This window comes from Herpailurus yagouaroundi, unplaced genomic scaffold (genome assembly GCF_014898765.1).
Source record: "Herpailurus yagouaroundi ecotype Mexico unplaced genomic scaffold, PumYag 67793, whole genome shotgun sequence".
NCBI lineage: Eukaryota > Metazoa > Chordata > Mammalia > Carnivora > Felidae > Herpailurus > Herpailurus yagouaroundi.
This window is the reverse complement of record NW_024420586.1, coordinates 568,612-588,464: the sequence shown is the minus strand read 5'-3', so window position 1 is coordinate 588,464 and position 19,853 is coordinate 568,612. Positions and strand designations below refer to the sequence as shown.

The following is a 19,853-nucleotide window of genomic DNA, read 5'->3' as shown; positions in this document are numbered from 1 at the left end:
CTCTAGAGATAGTTCATAGAATGATTAGAATCAGGGGTTTTGTCAGCCAGCCTGGATCCTAATCTTGATTCTTCCATTTGCTGGCCGGTGACCTTTGGCAAATGATCTCATCTCTCCGTGTCTGTTTCTTCATCTGTGAAGGGAGTATCCCTCTTTCACACAATTGTCCTGAGGATCAAGTGAATTAATGGAGGTACAGCACTTAGATCAGTGCCTAGTGTGTAAAAAGCCCCATAGAAGGATTAATTACGAATTACTAATGAGTTAAGACTAATGTCTAACTGGTAGTTTCCTTTGCCCCAGTCCACATGGTGAGTACATGGGTGCTTACAGAGCAACTCCCATTTCAGTTGCCATTTCTTTACGGCAGGGCTAAAAGATTTCCAAAGACTGCAAAGGGTCCATTTATCTTAAAATGTATTTGATACAGCTCAACACTCAGAGGTAGTCCCCGAAGCTGATTGCACTGGGATTGGAGTGGAGCTGCCATTTTGCCGCATGGCAACGCTTTGCCCTTTTACCTACCGGTCCCCTGGGTCTTTGTCCTTACCTGAAACACCTCCTATGACCAGTGGAAAGGCCCACACGTGATCATTCAAGGCTCAGATCAATGTCAGCCACAGCCCACTCACTTGCTCAGCTGTGTTCCCACAGCGTGGCAGTCAGCTCTTGTACTTGACCTCTGTTTCTCTCCAACCAACATTCCTTCCTTATTTGGACTAAAATCCAATAAATTTGAAGGACCAGCCATGGTCAGGTGCTTGTTAGTGAACCAGGGACCAGGGACCTGGATGCTGGTACCCCAGTTTCCAATTCAGGGCTCTTTTCTTTAAATTATATTGCTCTTATGTCCAACTTCCACTATTGAATACTGTCCACTATGGGCCAAAGTATTTGTAAAGTATGTCATTTCTAATCCTTCCAATCCAGCAAAATTTATTCCCCGTTTAAAGACATAGACACTGGGGCCATGTGACCTGCTCAAGGCCACATGCCAGTCTGTGGCAGAGTGAGGTTTGGAATGTGGGTCAGTCTGACTGTAAAATAAAGAGAATTTCTTTTTCTTTTTTTTTTTTTTTTTTTGGGTTTTTTTTTTTAGTTTGACAGAGAGGCAGGGAAGGGCAGAGAGAAAGGGAGAGAGAAGGAATCCCAAGCAGCCTCTGTACTGTCAGCACAGAGCCTGATGTGGGGCTTGAACTCCTGAACTGTGAGATCATGACCTGAGCCAAAACCGAGAGTCGGACCCTTAACCGACTGAGCCACCCAGGTGCCGCAAGTCAGGAGAATTTCTAGTCTATCATGTTGCCGCTCAGTACTGGAAATGAGAGCAGATAAAAATCACTGAGTGGTTCATTTAAAATATACTCATTCTAGGGGTGCCTGGGTGGCGCAGTCGGTTGAGCGTCCGACTTCAGCCAGGTCACGATCTCGCGGTCCGGGAGTTCGAGCCCCGCGTCGGGCTCTGGGCTGGTGGCTCGGAGCCTGGAGCCTGTAGCCTGTTTCCGATTCTGTGTCTCCCTCTCTCTGCCCCTTGCCCGTTCATGCTCTGTCTCTCTCTGTCCCAAAAATAAATAAAAAACGTTGAAAAAAAATAAAAAAAAATATACTCATTCTACATGCAGACAATTGTTGTTTTAAGGAAAGGGTAGAAGAAAAAGAGATCACATTTTGGCATGCAAAGGCAAAACAATAAATATTCTTTTACCGGTTCCTGAATCCCATTGCAGCTTCTTCAAAGCAAGTGAATTTATGCATGTTGACACAGCTCTGATTTTAAAATCTTCTTTGGCTCCATTTTCAGCTTCTTCCCCTTGACACAACCAGTCCCATGACCCCCCTTCTGTCAGGCTCTGAGAATCTGCCTAAAGTTGTTATATAGCAGTTACTCTTAAGATGTGCATTGTAGATGATAATTCACTCCTCCCCACTAAGTCATACGTTTCTTCTGGTTTTATACGTATTGCCTGGCATATCACCATGTTAATCATAAGTCTAACACTCTAAGGATATATTGATGTTACTATTTTCCAAATATGTTCATTGTGTCAGGAAGTTTTTTTTTAGTCTTAACTTGCATATTCTCAAAATTAATTACAAATATATAGTTTTCTCGTTTTTGTCTGAAATAGCTTTGGTTTCAATCTAAGTATACCAGTTGACATTAAAACCCCACAAGTGAACATTAACACATTTTTTAAAAAAAATTTTAACATTTATTCACTCTTGAGAGACAGAAACAGACCATGAGCGGGGGAGGGACAGAGAGCGAGGGAGACATAGAATCTGAAGCAGGCTTCAGGCTCTGAGCTGTCAGCACAGAGCCCAACGCGGGGCTCGAACTCATAGACTGTGAGAGCGTGACCTGAGCCGAAGTCAGACGCTTAACCCACTGAGTCACCCAGGCGCCCCTAACACATATTATTTTAAACATGCTTCCTTAAAAAAAAAAAAAAAAAAAAACAAAAAACAAAAAACACCAGTTTATTGCATTTTGGTTATTTGCAATTAATCAAAAATATAAACTTCACATTATTATGCCTGTGCAAAACAGAAAATCATACTGCAATGTAAGATACCTGCCAAATGAGAAGAATAAAGCTAAAAGAACGTTCTGCTGTTGTTACAAAGTAAAGGTAAGATTGTTGACTGGGTAAACCTGACCTCACGTGCCTCCTGCTGCGGTATACGGAGAAGGACCCAACATCCTTTCTGAGGTCTTCTTGCCAAAAATGCACACCTTCCTCTAATCATGATGAAACATCAGACCAATTCAAACTAAGGGACCTTCCACAAAATGAATTGCCCATGTTCTTCAAAAAATGTCAAGGTCAAGAAATACAAAGAAAAGCTGAGGAACTGAACTGTTCCAGATGAAAAGAAACTAAGAATATATAACAACTAAATCGCAATGTGTGATTCTGGATTGGATCCTGGAGCAGGAAAGAAAAATAGCCATAGGAGACATTATTGGAACAATTGACAAAAGTGGAACGAGGACTGTGGAAATAGCTTTGTAGCAATGTTCAATTTCCTGACTTTGATCAGTGCACTGCGGTTGCGTAACAGAAGGTCCTTGTTGTTAGGAATTACACCCTGAAGCCTTTTGGGTAAAGGGGCATAATGTCTCTGACTAACTCTTGGTTTGGAAAAAAAATTACATATGCATGTATAGATATGTGTATGCATATATATATGCAGAGAAAGAGAGAGACGATAAAGCAAATGGGATAAAGTATCCATGATGGTTGAAACTAGGTAAAGATAAACAAGAACTCCATGTACTCTTTCTGCAACTTTTCTGTTAAAATTATTATCAAAATAAGGTTATCAAATGGTGACTGCACAGAAAACAGAATGTTAAAAAGAAGAAGGACAAAAACCTCATGCTCCTGAGGCATATATGACACAGCAGTGTCTAAGACATGCTTGAATCTCTTGGCAACAGGCAGGCTTGACTTAAGGGAAACAGTCTGCCTTTTCAAGTGTAGGGGTGAGGAAAACAGGAAGGTCTCCTTTTTGATACTTTCATCCCATTGCTCACAGATTTAATCAAAATCCCCAATAGGTCTGTGCCCTATCCAGCCACTCTACCAGGCCTCCAGGTCCTAGCTCACCTTCACTGCCAACTTTGACACCCGTATGACCTCAGCTCAAAGCCTACCTCATCCTGGGAGGAGTTGGGCTTCTGGGTGGAAGATTTCGGCCAATGCCCTGTGTCAGTTCCTTGATCTCAGCTTCAGTAATTGTGGATACCTGGAGCAGGGCAGGAGAGGAGGCAGAGTCACATACAGGTCATGGGCCACTCAGAATATGTGTGCTGTGCCCATTCTCTGACCACATCAGGACCTTGGATGTGAGTCCCTGGACCACCCTATCTCCTCCTCACTCTCTCACTCACCTCCTTTCCATTCTCTCTCTGTGGTTGGTCCTCTCACCGTCAAGTCCTCAAGTCCTAGTCCTCTGTCCCTGCACACTCGAAACCCTGGATCAATCCAGCTTCTTTCCTCTGCCTGTCCTTCCCACCTGTTGCTCAGGATGAGGACAGCCTCACATTGGTGATGAATGGTATACAAACACACACGTATGTGTAAGCATGTACGTGCGTATGTGTGTGTATTCTTTTTCCCCCAACATGCCTGGGATTTCACTACATTCGGCAATCTTTGTTCACTTTTTCTGGTTCTTTTACTACTTCATCTTTCTTTGTTATTTTACATCTTTCAAAATGTTTTCCTGTGTCTGCCAGGACATCACTGTCTTTGGGTTTCTGCTACTTCTTTGACTTCAAAACTACATCTTTCCAAGCTAAGTAAATTCATTAATTTGTGCCAACTCGGTATTAGTTTCAAAGGGGTATTGTGCTATTTGAAAACCAATGCTGAATTTATCAATATAAATGAGCATTCTTCAAAATTTTTCTTAGTTTTTATAGCCAATTTACAAAACCCTATTATAATTAAAATCTTCTGCATATTGATTCATGTCAGAATAATGTAGGAAATTATTATTATTGGCTTGAATCATGAAAAGTGTCAATTTTAACAAAAATTCTTCTGTCTGGTTAAATCCCAAATAAGCTTTTCCTTTCCTTGGAGCTTCAAATTTATCTTGTTCATATGCAGTGTAATATCTATGGGAAAACATGTAAATCATATCGCCATTTTTTATTAATGAATATTTAGCAAGCATTCCTTTTGTTTCAAGAAAATCTAGACTTGCAGTCAACAGCACAGTAAAAGTTTTAAAACTCTCTGTGGCTCAACCAACGAGCACTGGCAACAAACACAAGATCATTAAAATCATTGTCTACTTCTTTCAACAGTTCCAAAACCACTGGTGATGAGTCAAAGCATTTACACGTATATGTTGAACAGTTTTAACAACTGTATCTATGATGCTTTTCATACAGTCTGTTTCAGAGAACTGAGCAATTTAAAACTGGTTTTCTTTTATGCACAAAAAATCCAAACCATTGTCAAGCTGACCAAAGTTACAAGTTCAGAATTTGTTATCATTGTTAAAACAATTTTCACTGAATGTTCAATTTTGAATGCAGGCAACTAATTTTATTGATTTTTTCTTGACTATTCTCATCAAATTCGCTCTGTATTTGCCAAAAATGTCCCGTATTACTGTCCATTTTATTATCTTTATTCAGTTTTTACACAACAAAACAACAAACCGCTTTTCTGTTTTGTTCTCCAGCAAATTACATGACACTTAAAACATACTGTCTTCTAATTTCTTTGTGCTTTTTAAAGTTTATTTATTCTGAGAGAGAGAAAGAGAGACAGAGAACACAAGTGGGGAAAGAGCAGAGAGAGTGAGAGAGAGAGGATCGCAAGCAGGCTCCATGCCATCAGTGCAAAGCCCGACTCAGGGCTTGATCCCATGAACCGTGAGATGGTGGCCTGAGCCGAAATCAAGAGTTGGATGCTTTACTGACTGAGCCACCCAGGTGCCCCTAATCTCTTTCTTTTTTCCTTCTTCTGGCACATTACTAGTATCTACATCTCTACTCAATTCTCCCTCAGTGATATGCCTTCATTTTAAACTTAAAAATTAGTCCATACTTCTTATTTTAAAAATAGTTTAATTCCATCATAGTTTAAAGCAAATATTTCAGTGTAGTTACCAATTATGATTCACGAATGTATCCGTGTAAGTGGTACATTCTGTATAAAAGGTTCAAGTAAACACCTTTCAATGTTATATTAGTACATAGGAAGTTACTGAATTATTGAATTTACTCAATCTTCTGATCCTAACTAGAGTGATAATGTGTTTATGTGTAATACTGGAGATGACTCACCTACTAAAGCCAGGAAGTACAGTGCAGCGATATCTATGAGTTGCAACAGTTTAAGGGAAATGTCCTACCGAAAGAATAGAATTGAATGGGCTTTTGGCGACTGTGAGGTTCGCAAGATTCCTGCTGAGCCAAGAACGTAGATCACCTTCCACTCCACTTCGACTTTTCCCCGAAACCTTTGAATAAAATGGTTTGATCCCCCCCGAAAAAGAATAGAACGGAACGGAACGGAAAAATAGTTTACACTATTTCAATTTTAAAATAAAATTTAGGGGCACCTGGGTGGCTCAGTTCGTTAAGTGTCCAACTCTTGATTTCCACTCAGGTCATGATCTCTTGGATTGTGAGATCGAGCCCCACATGGGGCTCTGCATTGACAGTGCAGAGCCTGCTTGGGATTCTGTGCCTCTCTTTCTGTCTCAAAGTAAATAAATAATTTCTAAATTTAATTAATTTAAAATTAATAAATTTAATTTCTAAAAAATTATAAAAAAAATAAAATAAAATTTAAAACATTTCCTGAACACATGGTAAGAAAAGCTGAAAAACAGCCTAGTTATTCTGGAGAAGACCCCAAACATTTAAGAATGGGTAATATTTTTGGGGCGCCTGGGTGGCGCAGTCGGTTAAGCGTCCGACTTCAGCCAGGTCACGATCTCGCGGTCCGTGAGTTCGAGCCCCGCGTCAGGCTCTGGGCTGATGGCTCGGGGCCTGGAGCCTGTTTCCGATTCTGTGTCTCCCTCTCTCTCTGCCCCTCCCCTGTTCATGCTCTGTCTCTCTCTGTCCCAAAAATAAATAAAAAACGTTGAAAAAAAAATTAAAAAAAAAAAAGAATGGGTAATATTTCTGAAAATGGGTGTGAAGGTAAAAAAAAAAAAACAGAAGGAACAAATGAATATCCATTTAAGGAATATATAGAGCCCCCAAAACCTTCCTTGTCTCAGCTAGAGAGAAGGCTTCCATGTCTATTCGCACCCCAGCAGAAGTTTGGGGTTTATTCTCTGGAGAGGTCCCTGAACTATAGGATGCCAGGCATACACCCTAACCCTAGCCCTAACCCCTAACCCCTAATCCCTAACCCTAATCCTAACCCTCTGGAGAGGTCTCTGTACTACAGGATACCAGGCACAGACCCTCACCCTGGCACATACCCTAACCCTAACCCTAGATCTGAGGGGGCAAAAAAGAGAGAGAGAGAGAGAGAGAAGATGTGGTATATATATTCAATGGAATATTACTCAGCCATAAAAAAGAGTGAAGGGGCACCTGGATGGCTCAGTCGGTTTAGCGTGGAACTCTTGATTGTGGCTCAGGTCATGATCTTACGGTTGTGGTGGGATCGGGCTCCGTGTCATGCTCTGTGCTGTGCGTGGAGTCTGCTTGGTTTCTCTCTGCCCCTTCCCCTCTCCCTCCCTCTCTCTCTCAATAAATAAACATTTAAAAAATATCTGTAAAAAAAAAAAGAATGAAATCCTGCCATTTGCAACACCATGGATAGAGCTAGAGAGAGAATATAATTCGAAGTGAAATATGTCAGTCAGAGAAAGACAAATACCATATGATTTCACTGATATATGGAATTTAAGAAACAAACAAGGAAAGGGAAAAAAAAAAGAGAGGCAAACCAAGAAACCGACTCTTAACTATAGAGAACAAACTGATGGTTACCAGAGGGGAGGTGGTGGGGGATGGGCGAAATAAGTGGTGAGGACTAAGGAGTGGCCTTGTCATCATGAGCACCAAGTGTTGTGTGGAAATGTTGAATCACTATATTGTACACCTAAAACTAATATTACACTGTATGTTATCTAACCAGAATTTAAATAAAAACTTAAAAATTTAACTTAATTTAATTTAATTTAATTTAAAAAATTAAAACAGTATGGAGGTTTTTCAAAAAATTAAAAATAGAGGGGCACCTGGGTGGCTCAGTTCGTTAAGCATCCGACTTCGGCTCAGGTCATGATGGCATGGTCCATGGGATTGAGCCCCATGTCAGGCTCTGTGCTGACAGCTTGGAGCTTTGAGCCTGCTTCAGATTCTGTGTCTCCCTCTCTCTCTCACCCTTCCCCACTCATGCTCTCTGTCTCAAAAATTAAAAAAAATAAAATTAAAAATTAAAAAAAATTAAAAATAGAGTTACTACATGATCCAGTAATTCCACTACTGAATATTTATCCAAAGAAACTGAAAAAACAAATTTGAAAAGATATATGCACTCTTATTTATTACAGAATTATTTATTTATTTATTTATTTATTAAAAAAAATTTTTTTTTCAACATTTATTTATTTTTGGGACAGAGAGAGACAGAGCATGAATGGGGGAGGGGCAGAGAGAGAGGGAGACACAGAATCGGAAACAGGCTCCAGGCTCCGAGCCATCAGCCCAGAGCCTGACGCGGGGCTCGAACTCACAGACTGCGAGATCGTGACCTGGCTGAAGTCGGACGCTTAACCAACTGCGCCACCCAGGCGCCCCCAGAATTATTTATAATAGCCAAGATAGGGAAGCAACCCAAGCATCTATCAATTGATGAATGGATAAAGATGTGGCATATATACAATGAAATAGTACTCAGTCATAAAAAAGAATGATATCTTGCCATATGTAACACCATGGATTTATCTAGAGGGTATAATTCTAAGTGAAATAAGTCAATCAGAAAAAAGCATATAATTTCACTCATATGTGAAATTTAAGAAACAAAACAAATGAACAAAGAGAAAAAGGGACTAACCAAAACCAAAACCAACAAACAAACAAAAAAAAACCCCAGAGTGTTAACTCTAGAAAAGAAATTGATGGTACCAGAGGGGAGGTGAGTGGAGGGATGAATGACATAAAGGGGACTAAGATGGGACACCTGGGTGGCTCAGTCAGGTAAGTGTCCAACTTTGGCTCAGGTCATGATCTCACGGTTTGTGATACAAGCCCTGCATCAGGCTGCATGCTGACAGCTCAGAGCCTGGAGCCTGCTTCAGATTCTGTGTCTCCCTCTCTCTCTTTCCTCTTCCTCTCACACTCTGTCTCACTCTCTCTCTCAAAAATAAATAAACATTAAAAAAATTAAAAACCAAAGGGGACTAAGAGTACACTTATCATGATGAGCACTGAGAATGTATAGAACTGTTGAATCATATTGTACACCTATAACTAATATAACACTGTATGTTAATTATACTTGAACAAAAATCAATCAATCATTTATGGTGAGAGGCACATGCATGATAAAAAAAAAAAAAACAACTCAGGTTGTCAGTTGCACTAGCCCTTCAAGTGCACAGCAGCCACATATGGCTAGTGGCTACTATGTTGAATAGTGTAGATCTAGAGAAATGGAACTTTAATTTACTAATTACTATTGATAGGGCCCAGATTCCATGAAATTACATATATACATGTTAACTTGTAGAAAAGATGGATTAGACTGTGCATGATTTTTTCTGTCTAGCAGAACTGTAAATGATTTCCCCTGGTAAAAATGACAGTACTAATAGTTGCATTTGTATCTAACTTTGTAGCTTAGTCGGCAATTTTATTCCAACATTCTCTCTTTCCATATAGTGCTTCCCTTAACTTTGAAATCATAGGAGAATATTTGTTGATGCAAAAACATATTCACAGAGTATTGTTAAGTGAGAAAAAGCAGGTCACAAAGAGAATATACAGATTGGTTCTATTTTTGTGTATTTTAAAATGTATATGTTCTAGAAAAATAAGCATATAAACAAAGATGTTTACCATTATGTATGGGTGGACTTATGCATGATTTGTAAATACTTTTCTTTTTTGACTTTCATTTTTAACTTTTTTGGGGGGCAGTTATTTTATTTTATTTTATTTTATTTTATTTTATTTTTTTGGATCTCTACACTCATCATGGGGCATGAATTTATAACCCTGAGATCAAGAGTTGTATGCTCCACCGATCAAGCTAACCAGGCACCCTGTCTTAATTTTTTTCTGTCTTCATTTTTAAATTTTATTCTTTTTCTTTTTTATTTTGAGAGAGAGAGAGAGAGAGCATGTGTGGGGGAGAGGGGCAGAGAGAGAGAGAATCTTAAGCACACTCCACCTCAATGTGGAGCCCGACTTATGGCTCGATCCCATGACCCTGGGATTATGACCTGAGCAGAAAACAAGAGTTTGATGTTCAACCAACTGAGCCACCCCGGTGCCCCTCCAACTGTGTTTATTTTTATTTTATTTATTTATTTATTAAATGTTTATTTATGTTTGAAAGACAGAGAGAGAGAGAGAGAGCACGAGCGGGGGAGGGATAGAGAGAGGAGGAGACACAGAATCTGAAGCAGCCTCCAGGCTCCGAGCTATCAACACAGACCCCAACACGAGGCTCGGACCCATGAACCGTGAGATCATGACCTGAGCTGAAGTCCGTCACTTAACCAACTGAGCCATCCACTGTCTTCATTTTTAAAACTACAATTTACACTAAGAAAAATCTCATAAAAGCATTTTACAATTTTAACTCAGGTTAACTGCAGGAGGCCTTTTCTCACCCCTCTCTTCCCTGTTCCTATAAAAGTGCACTACTTTGAAACAGTTTAGCAACACTGGTTACCCCAGGGACTTGTCAGCTAATTCAAGTAATCCTTTTAAAAAATGATGATGGGGGCGCCTGGGTGGCTCAGTCGGTTAAGGGGCTGACTTCGGCTCAGGTCATGATCTCGCAGTCCGTGAGTTCGAGCCCCGCGGTCCGTGAGTTCGAGCCCCACATCGGGCTCTGGGCTGACAGCTCAGAGCCTGGAGCCTGTTTCAGATTCTGTGTCTCCCTCTCTCTCTGACCCTCCCCCATTCATGCTCTGTCTCTCTCTCTCTGTCTCAAAAATAAAATGTTAAAAAAATTAAAAAAATAAAAAAAAATGATGATGGTGATGATGTTGATAAATATGTATATAAGACTGTGGTGTCTTTCACCTGTCTTTTCTAGAATTGTGATATGTTCTTTGTGCTGCTTGCTGAGATGCTGTGGTTTTTTTTTTTTTTTGCACTTCCCCGTGAATAATACTTCGATGTGTCTAAACTGTGAATACATGGACAATGTATTATAATAAATACATTATAAATACAACAAACCCAGTGCATATTTCTATCAGTGTCTGCCCCCTCCCAAGTTTTATAACTCACTGTTTAGGTTTCTTTCCGTCTAGCCTGTGAGCCCTTGAAGCAGGGGCTGTATTTTATTAACCTTTGTGATTCAACGCCTACAGTAATTCCTGGCATCTAACAGGACAGTGGGCAGGCTATAAATCTATAAGGTATGAATGAAAGAATGAGAATCCCCATGTATTCACTTATGCGTGTATGCACACACTCAACCCCTACTAAGTGCCATCCTAGGCGCCAGAGATATAGCCGTAAACATTTGTGTTTTCAAAATTTTTTAAAGTGTATTTATTTTGAAAGAAAGAGAAACAGTGCATACACAAGCAGGGGAGGGGCAGAGAGAGAGAGAGAGAGAGAGAGAATCCCAAACAGGCTCCATGCCATCAGTGCAGAGCCCAATGTAGGGCTCATAAACCGTGAGATCATGACCTGAGCCGAAATCAAGAGTCAGATGCTTAACTGACTGAGCCATCCAGGTGTCCCTAGCCATGAATGTTTGTAAGTTTGGAATATAAAAGGACTGTGATTTAATTGCTTGAATATGATCAGACGATATATTTAAAAGCAGAAATCAAAAGACTTAACCAAGAAAGCAACATGAACAGACTAATTTTACATGGTGGGACCTTTGTCCTAACTAGCAAACAACTGTGTTACTCTGAAAGTGATAAGCAGTGTCCTTAATAGACTTCTTTCTCAGTGGGCTTCCGATCCGAGCTCCTTATGAAAAGCCTAAAATAAAAAGACTGCTCTTTGCTTCTTTTCTTTCTCCAAATCTCATGATTTGGGATCAGAATCACAAGTTGGAAAACCTACAGTTTGTAGCATACTGTTTCAAGCACAGACTCTGTTGAACTACAAATAGAATTAAGTGTTTTCATCACAGCTGGGTTTCCACCTTCTCTGCAAGCTGTGGAGTCCACCTGCTGGGTAATCAGTCAATAGGTGCTAGCTTTCTCTCTGTATTCCTATGGTATTAAGGAAGGCATTTCCACAGAGAAAAATGTAACTCTGAAGTAGGGTCCCTCGATTGTAGTTATGGTGGTCTTAAGTTCATGTATCAAGACTTACTAAAGAAAAAAGATAAGACACCCCACAGATTACTGAATAATTATAATGGAGTGATTTGGTACATGAGACCTTAACCAAATGATCCAACTTTTCATTAATGATAATGGGGCAAACTGACATCAAGTGTCTCATGATATGGTGCCATGGTTGCTGGTTATCCATTGCTGAATTTAGTGGCTTAAAATAACAATTTAGGGGATCTTAAAATTGAATACAACAAATAAACAGAAGCACTTTTCAAATGCATAACATAGTCACATCGGGGAAGGAGGCATTAATCAAAGTAATTTTGATACCCAGAATTTGGACCACAAGTTCTCAAGGCTAAAGGGAAAATGAACTCTTAACAAATATTGAACTCTAGTAAGAAAGCTTTTTTAGCATAGGCATGAGATCACAATTCTGAAACTACTGTCTATGCATTCTAGGATTGACTGAATAAGTCAATATATTGTGAATGATGAGATCCAGATTTTCATTGTTGGAGAAGGTAGTTACAATTATGGAAATGCTGTGTTGGATTGGAACCAGAAGTATCAGTTTTAATACGCAGAGACAGCTAGATATAGAAATGGTATAGATATGTGTGAATGTTATGTATGTATTCAATACACATGTGTTATATATGCATACATATGTATATGTAGATACATGTATCTATTTCCCAGCTCTGTCTGCTGAGAGGGTCTAGAAGTAATCAAATCCCAACAAAATTAAACATACCCAGAACCCAGATCTTGGTTTCTAAATAACATTCTCCACTAAAAAGAACGTGGGATCCTTGGAGAAATGGCTGATTTTAGGACAGGAGCAAGGAAAATAACAGGATAAGCCTGGATCATCTTGTGCCAAAAAGTAAGGAAGTGCTCAAGATATGGTGGGGACATGTTAAAAGGTCACAGAAGCCAGTTTGAAAAACTCTGAAACAATTTGAGCATAAATGTAAATAACACTAAGGGTTATAATTTATTTTTTAGTGTTTTTTTTAAGTTTTATTTTTTAGAGAGAGAGAAAGATCGCTTGCGCAAGTGGGGGAGGGGCAGAGACAGAGAATCCCAGGCAGGCTCTGCACTGTCAGTGCAGAGTCTGATGCGGGGCTCAAACCCATGAACCGAGCCGTGAGACCACGAACTGAGCCATAGTTGGGTGCTTAACCGACTGAGGCACCCAGGTGCCCCAAGGGTTATAATTTATTGAATAAAGTAAGAATCTATGAGTACACATTTAAATGAATGAACAACAAACCCAAGCAAATAAATAAGAGGAGAAAATCTTCCCTACTATAGCAAGCCAAATAATAAATGTAAAGGAATGATGGAAATATAAAAATCACAATTTGGCCATTTGGCCACTGTTATAATAATAACTGATGTAGGCAATAAGTCCTGGGGTGCCTGGCTGGTTCAGTGGGTAGAGCACATAACTATTGATCTTGAGGTTGTGAGTGTGAGCCCCAGGTTGGGTGTAGAGATTACTTAAAGGTAAAATCTTAAAAAAAAAATCCTCAGTGAGTCCTAAAACCAGCAGGAGAAAGTTTGGATAGTAACAGGATATTTACTGAGTATCAAGGTATCTCTTTAAACAAAATTTATTAATTAGAAAGGTGAAAGCAGTAACTTTACTCACTGGCAGATACCAGCCTGAACCAGCCTCACAGGCCTCACGGGCATGCCAGCCCGAAATGCATGCTCTGAATCTAACCATGAGGAACACGAGACAAACTGCAAGTGAAGGCCATCTGCAAAATAACTGTCCTGAGCTTTTCGAAAAATGTCAGGGTCATGAAATTCAAAGACTCAGAAAGTGTTCCAGATTTAAAAAGTCTAAAGAGGCAAGATAACTGAAGGCAACTGCATATCTTGGAATTTTAGAGGCTTTGTTTTCTGCTATAAAAGACATTATTAGGACAGTTGATGAAATCTTAATCCAGTATAGAGATTAGGCTATAGCATTGTATAAATGTTAATTGTTTTTTAAACTGTATATGGTTACATAAGAGAATTTCTTATTTTTATGAAATACAGACTGAAATATTTAAGGATAAAGGAGCATCATACTACTGCTAACTCTTAGTTCAGAAACAACTATGGGAATGCAGACTGGTGCAGCCACTCTGGAAAACAGTATGGAGGTTCCTCAAAAAATTAAAAATAGAATGACCCTACGACCCAGCAATTGCACTACTAGGCATACTCCAAGGGATACAGGTGTGCTGTTTCAAAGGGGCACATGCACCCCCATGTTTATAGCAACACTATTAACAATAGCCAAAATATGGAAAGAGCCCAAATGTCTATCAATAGATGAATGGATAAAAAAGATGTGGTATAGGGGTGCCTGGGTGGCTCAGTCGGTTGAGCTTCTGACTTTGGCTCGGGTCATGATCTCATGGTCTGTGAGTTCGAGCCCCACATTGGGTTCTGTGCTGACAGCTCAGAGCCTGGAGCCTGCTTCACATTCTGTGTCTCCCTCTCTCTCTGACCCTCCCCCCGTTCATGCTCTGTCTCTCTCTGTCTCAAAAATAAATAAACACTAAAAAAAAAAATTAAAAATAAATAAAAATAAAAAAAGAAGATGTGGTATATACACATAATGGAGTGTTACTCAGCAATCAAAAAGAATGAAATCTTGCCATTTGCAACTATGTGGATGGAACTAGAAGGTATTAAACTAAGCGAAATTAGTCAGAGAAAGACAAATATCATATGACTTCACTCATATGAGGACTTTAAGAGACAAAACAGATGAACATAAGGGAAAGGAAGCAAAAATAATATAAAAACAGGGAGGGGGACAAAACAGAAGAGACTCTTAAATATGGAGAACAAACTGAGGGTTATTGGAGGGGTCGTGGGAGGGGGGATGGGCTCAATGGGTAAGGGGCATTAAGGAATCTACTCCTGAAATCATTGTTGCACTATATGCTAACTAACTTGGATGTAAATTTAAAAAATAAATAAAAATTAAAAAAAAAAGAAACAACTAGGGGGAAAAAAAAGAAACAACAAGGGAGGGAGAGAGATACCGATAGAGTAGATCAATGATAGAGACTAAAAGAGGAATAAAGCAGATATAGCAAAGTATTAACATTTGGTGACTCTAGACTTTTTGGAATTCATTGTACTACTCCTGCAACTTTTCTATAAGCTTAAAATTATGTCAATAAATTATATATATATATATATATATATATATATATATACATATATATGTGTGTGTGTGTGTGTGTGTGTGTGTATTATTTCTTGATTATATATAGAGAAAGACAGAGATATAAAACTACCTCTTGTGTGAATTGACTGGGCTCAGTTCAGGAATTCTTGTTTAGGGTCTCATATGGAAGAGTCACTACATGGTCCTTTATTGTATACTGAGTTGGGAGAAAAATAGCTATAAAGGACATTTGAAGGACAACTGGGGAAATGTGAATGTGATCTATATACTAGATAATATTGTTGCATTGTTAAGTTTCTTGGATATGATAATAATATTGTGACTTTGGAGCAAAATATCCCTACTCTCAAGAGATACAGGCTAAAATGTTATATTCCAGGGGTGGCTGGCTGGCTCAGTTGGTGGAGCATGCAACTCTTGATCTTGGAGTTGTGAGTCCGAGCCCCACGTTGGATGTTAGAGATTACTTAAAAATAAAAACATCTTAAAAAAAATATAAATGAAATCAAATATTATATTTCAGGATAAAATATAATGTTTGCCTGTGCTCCTGGTTGGCTCAGTCAGTTAAGCACCTGACTCTTGATTTGGGCTCAGGTCGTGATCTCACAGTTCATGGGTTCGAGCCCTGCATCCGGTTCTGAGCTGACAGTGTGGAGTCTGCTTGGAATTTTCTCTCTCCCTTTCTCTCTGCCCCTCTCCTGCTTGCTTTCTCTCAATCTCAAAATAAATAAATAAACTTAAAAAAATTTAAAAAATAACATCTACAAATTATTTTCAAGTAATTTAGCAAAAATAATATGAATAAACTTAAATACACACATGTGGGGGTATTGGGAAAGAGAGAATGTGGTAAAATAATTGTCAATCTTGGTGAGTGGTATAGGGCATTTATTTTACTATTTCAAATTTTTCTGTAGATAAAAAACTCAAAATAAAGAGAGATACAAATAAAACAAAAGCATATCTTGAAAACATTTGCCCCATTACTGTACTTATTTATGTGATCCATACATATCTCAAAGAATGTCAGAATTCATCCAGTCCAATGTTTACAAGCTATGAGCTGCAATTTAATCTTTGGTCATAAATAGCAGGTCACTGGCCAGGATTTCTTTGAATGGAATGGAATGTCATAGAAAAAAAAGTTATCAGTGGGCCTCATCACTTACTAAGAGAAGTCAGTTTAGGGGCACCTGGGTGATTCCACTGGTTAAGAGTCCAAATCTTGATTTCAGCTCATGTCTTGATCTCGGGGTCAAGAGCTCAAGCCCCACATTGGGCTCCGTGTGGAGCATACTTAAAAAAAAGAGGAAGAAGAAGGAGAAGGAGAAGGAGAAGAAGAGGTAGAAAAATTAAAAAAAGAGAGAGGTCAGTTTGGGGAAACTTTTCTTTGAATCACATATATGCGTATGCATGCATGTGTGTGCTAATGAAAAAAGGTATTTCTTACTGTTGGTGGTACTCAAAATGATTTGAAAGACACAGCTGCTCAGGATCTTGGGATAACAACAGTTCACTTCAAGGCTAGGTATTTTGTTCTTTACCAGGGCATTTTTAAATATCATTTTAAATATTTAATAGTTTAAATATTTAATATTTTAAATATTATCTTTTTAAATATTATTATTATTATTATTTTATTGTTATTATTATTGTTGTTCAAATGTCCAAAATTTCAGAGATACAATTAAATGAGCCTATGTGTAGCACGAGTAGCACAAGAATTAAAGAATTACATATTACATACTCAAGAAGCAGATACTAGTACATTTAATAATCTAATACATGATAAAGGAGGCATTATAAATCAATGGTAGAGACATGAATTCAATAAGTTGTTTGGGCACATTTAGTCAATTCTTAGGTTTAAAAAATATTTTACAGCTTTACTCCACACCCTACAAAATGTATTTTTTAAAAATAACCAGAATACAGCTCAGGTGAATTTGCATCCCAAACCTATACTCACATTATTCCTTTTTCTATATTGAGATATAATTGACATATGACATTATATTAGTTTCAGGCCTACAACATAATGATTTGATATTTGTATATATCATTTATCTACTCATTGGCATTTATTCAAAAATTAATTGTGTCATATTTCTTGTTCTTAGTATGGTGGCAGCATAATTCATTGAGATACTAAGTTGAAAATCGTTCTTATAACCCCCCTTCCCCAAGGGCCTTTGCACCAAGCAGGCCTTAGGGACCAGGAACACTGAGCAGAAAGCAGAAATGGTCTTTGTGGCAACATGGATGGACCTAGAGGGTATTATGTTAAGTGAAGTAAGTCAGACAGACAAAGACAAATACCATATGATTTAGATTATTTGTGGAATATAAGGAACAAAATAAATGAACAAAGAAAACAAACAAACCCCATAATACTCTTAAATACAGAGAACAAACTAGTGGTTGCCAGAGGGGAGGTGGGTGGAGGGAGATGGCAAAATAGATGAAGGGGATTAAGAGGTACAAATTTGCAGTTATAAAACAAGTCACAAAGGTGAAAAGTATAGCATAGGGAATATAGTTAATAATATTGTAATAACACTGTTTGGTGATAGATGGTGACCACACTTATTATGGCAAGCACTGAATAACGTATAAAAATGTTGAATCAGGGGCACTTGGGTGGCTCAGTTAAGTGTCCAACTCTTGATTTTAGCTCAGGTCATGATCCCAGGGTCATGGGATCGAGCCCTCTGTCTGGCTCCACACTGAGTGTGGAACCTGCTTAAGATTCTCTCTCTTCCCCTCTGCCTCTCTCCCCTGCTCCCTCCCCTGCTCTCTCTCTCTCTCTCTCTCTTTCTCTCTCTCTCATACATACATATATATATATACATACATGTACATATGTATGTATATACACAGAATTGTTGAATCAATATGCTGTATGCATGAGATTAATGTAATATTATATGTTAATTATACTTCAATTTTTAAAAAAGCTGAAATGGTTTAAGGGCAACTTTTCCAAGTGTTTTTTTTTTAACTCCAAGTTCCTTAAGGGAAGTGTGCTGATTTGAGAGAGGCCAACTGCATAGACTCCATCAACAGTTTTCTTTGAATTAATTTTATTTGAACTCATTTTACATATTGCAGATAAAAGTGAATCTTTAAAGATTCACTTTAAAGATTACCTTTAAAGTGAAGAGATTGGACTAACCCAGGGGTTCTCAACCTGGGGTTTAGCAGATCAGTGAATCTGAGAGAAAAACATTTCCTCTTCATTTTCAGTGATTTCTAACAAAAGTGTCTCCTTCAACTACAAATGTAAGTATCAAACCATAGTCCTGTTAGCAGGTCCTGTGACGTGTCACCAATAGAAATCACAAATACATTTATATCACATGACTGCTGCAGATATCAAAATATTGTTTATGCTCATTGCTACTTCAAAATCATGGTAGTTATCGGACTGCTGTTAGATCTTGTATTTAGTACATTAAATGAAGAAGTACATATAGCAGTATTCCTATGTCTGATGTTTTATGCATTCAAAAACATTATTATGGGGTTCCTGGCTGGCTCAGTCGGTGGAGCATGTGACTCTTGATCTCGGGTTGTAAGTTCGAGTCCCACAATGGATGTAGAGATTACTTAGAAATAAAATCTTTTTTTATTTTTTTAAAAAAGCATTATTCTAGAAGCCAGATTGAAAGGGCCCCTGGGTCAAAAAAGTAGTTAGAGCCTCTGAACTGGATACTCTGGTTTTGAATGTTCACATTGGTATGTACACATGATCTCTATCTGTCCCTCTGGGAAAATGGCCCATAACTTAGATAAATATCTCTGTGACAAGGTTACACTGACATTTTCATCATTCCATATCTCATACCAAATGCAACCTAGTCCACAAGACAAAATGCCCAAGACTTAAAACTCAACCTTCCACGCAAACCTTTCTATTCAATTATTCTCTAACACTTTCACAGCAAAGGGTAGGAAAACAGCATCATAAATGGAACCAGAAACCTATGTCTTCTAGTTCTGCTGCCTGATCCTGGGAAAGTCATGTAACTTCTCTAAACTTCGTCTATAAACACATTAAGATAATCTGCATCCCTGCCTCCTACTCTGCTCTGGTAGCTGCTGTCGGGGCTCTGTGGACTGCCCTTGGCTTTCATTAAAGGTATTTATATTTGTAAAATAAATAAATAAAGAGGGCACCTGGGTAGCTCAGTCAGTTGAGTGTTCAACTCTTGATTTTGGCTCATGTGTTGATCCTGGGGTCCTGGGATTGAGCTTCACATCAGGCTCTGCACTGAGCATGGAGCCTGCTTGAGATTCTCTCTCTCTCTCTCTCTCTCTCTCTCTCTTTCAACCTCTGCCCCTCTCCCCTGTGCTCTCTCTTAAATAAATAAATAAATTAATTAATTAATTAATTAATGCTAAACACATTAAAATAATCTGTAAAATCTAGAAGTTCCTTTTCTAGTTGTAAAATTCTGTACTTCTGAAGTTGTGTATTTTTCTGCTAGGTGTGTTCTTTGGGATTCAGTTCTTAGTATTCTAAAGTCTACTTGTTTGTTTGTTTATTTATTTATTTATTTAGAGAGAGACAGAGTGAGCATATGGTGGGGGGGTTGCAGAGACAGAAAGAGAGAAAGAGAATTGCAAGCAGGCTTTGCACTGTCAGTGAGGAGCCCAATGT

General features: G+C 38.6%; 1 long non-coding RNA gene across 2 annotated transcripts in view; it reads right to left on the bottom strand.

Moving 5' to 3' along the window:
- Positions 1-1,197: 1,197 nt before the first annotated feature.
- The window catches only part of LOC121026097 (uncharacterized), a 41,727-nt gene continuing 23,071 nt past the window's right edge, over positions 1,198-19,853 (bottom strand). The window contains exons 6-8 of one of the 2 annotated variants that reach the window (XR_005788262.1): positions 3,662-3,753; positions 1,706-1,862; positions 1,198-1,315 (exon numbers count right to left, since the gene is read on the bottom strand). This is a non-coding gene — a long non-coding RNA (uncharacterized LOC121026097). Of the gene's footprint in view, positions 1,316-1,705; positions 1,863-3,661; positions 3,754-16,438; positions 16,487-19,853 lie in introns of those variants that run through there. The other variant, XR_005788263.1, reaches the window with a different exon arrangement.